Here is a 6,264-nt window from a genome sequence, read left to right on the forward strand (position 1 = left end):
TCTACATGACACTGAGAGCGATCCTGTCTTTCTTCAGAAAGGGAAAAGACATATTCCTTCCAGAAACACATCATTTCAAAAATCCTCGAAGTAACAACTGCATAGGAAGATCTATCTTGTTTTCCTTTTCCATCGAGACGTTCGTGGGAGGTGTTCCATTAACGAGCAGAATGAAGCTTTCTTCATACAAGATATCAAGTAAACATCTTGGTGACATCGTAACAAAGAGAAAGGTGACTCGTTCCACGAACTGGGAGGTATAAAGAGGCAAAGGCAAAAATATTTCCAAGGGAATGGGAAGGACTATATCTGTCTGCCTATCCATTTTTTTCGATTTTTATTGATGCGTCAATGGAAAGCCAATATCTTCGAGAAAAACTGTTTCACTTGATGCTATGGATCAATTTTTGTGCTTCACACCAGGATTTGTACACACGAACACACACGAACAGACACACACACACACACACACATACATATATGTATATATATATATATATGTGTGTATATATATATATATATATATATATATATATATATATCTATATATATATATATATATATATATATATGTATAAATGTATATATATATATATATATATATATATTATATATATATATATATATATACGTATTTATAAAATATATATTATAAAATCACACCTCTATGTAAATGTGTATGCATGCATGCCCAAACGGTAACGGAAGTTGAACCTATGTGTGTAACAAAAGTGTGTCTTCGATACCCGGATGAATAATCGGGAATGATCGCATCAAAGGCAGTCTCCAATCAAAGTACTGAAAGGAAATGAACTAAATATCCTTTCGAATGTTGCATATAACATTCACTTCAACTGGTACGGTTGCAATTAATCGAGGCGCATCGAAAGAGGCACATAAGTAGTAAGTGAACCATCTTAACTCGATCATTTGGAATAGAAATCCTCTTGCATCTGGCGTGTTGTTGAAGAGATGCTCCCTCCCCTTGTCTTCCTTTCAGACTCTTATAACAATATCACTCTGTCAAGTGGAAAAACCACTCTGAAAGTCAACCTGGTTCAGCCTTCAAGGCTGTTCACCCCCAAGGTTATTCATAAACTGTAAGAGCCTAACCCACTTTATGAAGACTAATCCCTTACAACTCTACGAATGCCTACACGGAAGACATGGCCTCCAGTGCAACGGCCAGACGACATGCCTCAAATGTTTGATCTACCACTTGCTACAAATATTTGATGTGAATCCTAGTTATATTTGTATCACCTGACAATCAAACAATGAATTTTGGATAAATTAAGAATATCAAAGTCAGTGCTGCAATTAATTATGTCACTAACCGTTTACAGGGTGAAACTTTTGTCGTGAACTATATATATAATAATATATACTAATATATGGATACTATTATATATATATATATATATATATTTATATATTATCTTTAATTTAGCTGTACTCATACAGCACTGTCGACATTTGCTGGATACTTAACAATGAGGACTGTCAGCCAGGAAAGCTTGTAACTTTTTTTAATAAACATCTCCGCTAGATAGCATCCACTCTCAATGAGGTCCTGTTAGTAATTGTATTAATGCACAAAATAATTGCTTTGTAAGTGATACTGTCAATATTATATATATATATATATATATATATATTATCTATATATATATATATATTATATAATATATATATATATGTGTGTATGTATGTATGTATATATGCTGAATTTACTAGTTATCTTTTAAAGAAATTATGTGAATTTTATCAAATAAGTAAGTGTCAAATAACCGCTTATAAACCAAGTTCTAACAAAGCAGTAGAACGAACTAATGGTAAAAGAAAAGATATCCTGAAATCTTAGTGAGCCCACGGACAGAAGATTGGGACTCATCCCTAGAAGACGTGCAGTTCACATTGAATAATACTATAAATAAAACTATAGGAGACTCCCCACATTATTTGCTATGTGGTTGTCAGAAAAGAATGCCAAATACATCATTAGAGGATTCAGTACCACCCAGACATACTTATAACTATGATGACTATGTTGCATGGAAAACCAGACATACTCATGAGACTATCATGAAAACAAGGGCTAGACTGAAAGACTTACATAATGTTCATGCAAAGTACCATAATAAAAATACCATTAAACTAGACATTACAATGAGTACTCAAATTTATTTTCAGAATCACGTACCGGAAGGTCCAAATGTCAAGGTTTCTCCCAAATTCATTGGATCATATAGAGTAATAAAGTGTTAAAATTGAACAATTATAGAGTAATTAATGAAAGTGAATCATGTAAAGATAGTAAAACCAGATCCGTGGTCTACCAAAGATATAGATAACATGAGAAGTGAAAATGTTGTAGAAAATCCGATTATAAGGTATAATCTAAGAAACAGAAAGAGTTAAATATATGTCTATACATATATATAAATAGTGTTGGACTGAAAATATCTTAAGTATGATGTATGTAGTGAAACTTATATATATCTATATATACAGAAAATCTGATAATGTCTATATTTGCAGATGCAAACATGCGGCTCATCATAACACTAGTTGTAATTGGACTCAATTTTACAGAAGGATAATAATCACAGTGATTTGTCTTATTGGAAGAGTTAAGTCACAACATCGAAAAGACGCTAAGTACAAGGTCAAAAAGATCCCTCTTACCCTTCATTGGAACTGCTTTAAATCAACTCCATGGTGTGGCAACAGAAGCAAATATAGAACAAGAAAAGGAAAGAGTAGACAGACTAGAAAAGTGGGCAGCCGCGAGGGGCACAGTGAGGAATAAGGTGATTGCCTCTCACGATCAAAATGTAGAGCAAATAGAAAAATTGAAGGTTTTTATAAATCAAGTTAATCAGAATGTAACAAAGGAGATAAACAAATTAGAAAATATACAGTTTTTAAATACCTTTACACTAGAAAGTGGAGTGATGTTACAGGAACATAAATACATGCTCAATGCTATCTTATTTGCTTACAAAGGTATTTTGAGCCCAACACTAATCACTCTAAAAGAATTAGGAGACATTATTAAGTTTTCTGTAATTGAAAAGCATTGTACACCGTTAGTAGAAGATATATGTATTATAACTTGATAAGTGCCAAAATACTCTATAACAGAATTATTTCACTTATACCTTTCAACACTAAGAACACAAATTTCCTAATGTCACTGTACCCCTTTTCTATGTTAATTGAGAATCAAATGATTATTAAAAAGGGGCTTAGTATACATTTTGCATTAGAAGAACATGGATTATTAATTTTGTTCTTTAATGATGAACAATTTAATGAATGTGTCATGTTAAAGGAACAGGAATATGTAAGTAACATCGATAACTTGCATAAAGCAACTAATTTTTATCCATGTATTCAAGAAATTGTTTTAAACCAGAATCAAGAGAAGGATGAATGTTCACAACCATTTAATAAGACTTTTGAAGCAATGATAATTGAGCAGGGCCTTTTAATCTTCTCGTTAGATACTGATGTAGACACACTCTCTTGTCCTAAAGTTTGTTATAACAAACCAATTATACTATGAACCGTACATTTTCACTGAATATAAATTCAACAAACATGTGCCATATAAAAATTTCACATATGAAGTAGATGAATTTAAGTTGTCTCAATTAGAGTTAAAGAATCTTGAAAACTTGAACTATGTTGATGACTATTTTTTCTATAAACAACAGATATCTCCAGTTTTATCATTAGTAAATCTATTGGTGATGGTACTCAATATTGTTTTGTTTATCATAATGATGAGGCATTTGATTATCAAAAAGATAAAACGGATACTGACAGAAATTAAATTAAATAAAATATAATTTACATTTAATATCCACATCATTTCTTATATATTATTGTTTACAGATGTCAGTATTCTGAGTGTTCATTTATTATGCTTATGATTTGATGCACTTATGATTTGATATGTTCAACAATTACTATGATTATTTATTTTAATGATATTTTGACGAACTTATATCTTTTCTTCCACAGTTGGGGATACAATTTGTATATACTATACATTTATTGCCAATTTGATGATTCTTATTGTCCATTTTGTTATGTACATAAAAACATTGAGGACAATGTTTGGTAGGTGACCGAGTGATGTGATGATAGCTAGGAGAATATCAGGTATGAATACCGTAAATATAAAAGAGAGAAAAAGAAATGAGAGAGAGAACCATTAATAGACAAGTGATAGACAGACAAAGAGATAGAGAACGAATATTAGAGAAACTAGACAGACAGACAGACAGACAGACAGACAGACAAAGCGGTGGAGAGAGAGAGACAGAGAGAGAGAGAGTTAGTCACAGGAAGAGTCTTGAACAATAGCCATAACACGCGCTGAGTTCTAAACTAAGCGCGCTCATTAAAATTCTCACCTGTGACCTGGCTTTTGATCTCTCGTCGAACACTCAACAGCTCCGGTGACATCATTAGTTCCACCCAATGGGGCAGGAATTAAGTTAATCAATCACACCTAAGGGACGTCGTAGATAATCTTCAACCAATAAGGGCCACTACCAGGCGGGACAGTAGCAAATCCTCTGCCTATGGTAGGTGGGACAATCTCCTTTGAAGAACCTTCCAGAAGGCAAGAAGAGCAGAGGAGCAGATAGAAAATAGCCTGGAGCCGAAGCAGTGTGGGGTCCAGAACCTCACAGTTGTGAGTTGGAAGATTCAAGAAAGGCTCACACTTCGATTTGTAGTCATATACTTAACTTGTAATTTTATTAATATTTTTACTAGTGGGTTAATGAAGTAAGAAACCTGCACTGTGTCTTCCTAAGCCTCCTGAGACTCTAATAACTAATAATAAATAAAGCAAGAAACGACAAACGATCTATAAACTAAAACAAATTAAAGAAAACAATACATAAAGAAAAGAAAGATCATTATATATGTATATACATGTATACATACCTACATATATATATATATATATATATATATATATATATATATACATATATATATATAGTACAAGTATCCTGACCTAAAAATGGAACACTAAAATATCGGCCGTTTAGAGACGGTAATGGGATTTATGGGAAATCCTTCACAGCCAAAAATGGAATGCCATTGACATCCTACTCCTCGGGGCTCAGTGAAATGTCCTCCTACGCTGGTACTGAGACGTACCATACCCTCCTCCCCCGCTGAGAGTAGTCACCATGTTTAAAATATGTTTGAAATGTGTTTTCAGAACTTCGCTTCCCAAAATGGAGTCTAGAAAGGCTTGTCTGGAAATGACATCAACGTTAATGGTTATGTATATCATTTTTATTGAATTTTCCTCCTTTTGATATAGCTTTTTTTTTTTTTTTGTCATACCGAGTACAAAAAAAGAGTTTTACTTAGTACAAACAACTTGTTTTGTCAATATTTTTCAATCATATAATATTTAATGAGATCTTATAAAATACTCATTAACATTTTTTGTGTAGGATTTTCTTCTTATTTGCTTGGGATGAACACTTATTACACTATTTAATAATTCATTTCATGCTGTTGGTCACTTCGCAGTTCTGAACACAACATAGAAATCGAGGCTCTTTGCATCATAATTTCCTTTTCTCTATTAATTTTTACACAAATTTTCAAAATAAGGATGTTTATTTGGCCAGATATTTTTGCGTCATGAATCGAATGCATTTTCAGAAATAATTTTGCGTTTCAGAGCTTTGAATGTTACATTTCCCGTAGGCTAAGAGCGCACTTTGCATCAAATCCGATTCGCAGCAATAATATGGTGTCACACGGTTTTTTTTTTCATTTTAAGCTTCGTTAAACCTCTTATTTCCACTATTTTTGCTCTTGACGTAATACGCTTATTCCACGCGCAGTCTCTCTCTCTCTCTCTCTCTCTCTCTCCTCTCTCTCTCTCTCTCTCTCTCTCTGTATATTCATCTATCTCATGCACTCAATGCTATTATTTTATTTTTTCTCTTCATCTCTCTCTCACGCGCCCGCTCGTTATCATTTTAGTATGTTTGTCTCTCCCTTGCTTGCAGATACATTAAGCACAATTATCAAGTCCATGTTCAGCCCCAATAGAAATGGGGATAAGAGGTGGTGAAATATCAAATGTCAAAAGTGTTGAGAGAGAGAGAGAGAAGAGAGAAGAAGGAGAGAGAGAGAGAGAGAGAGAGAGAGAGAGAGAGAGAGAGAGAGAGAGAGTTTATCGGTTGCCATCTAGTTTTCCCAGCCAATGCCAGG

This window comes from Macrobrachium nipponense, chromosome 3, assembly GCF_015104395.2.
Source record: "Macrobrachium nipponense isolate FS-2020 chromosome 3, ASM1510439v2, whole genome shotgun sequence".
NCBI lineage: Eukaryota > Metazoa > Arthropoda > Malacostraca > Decapoda > Palaemonidae > Macrobrachium > Macrobrachium nipponense.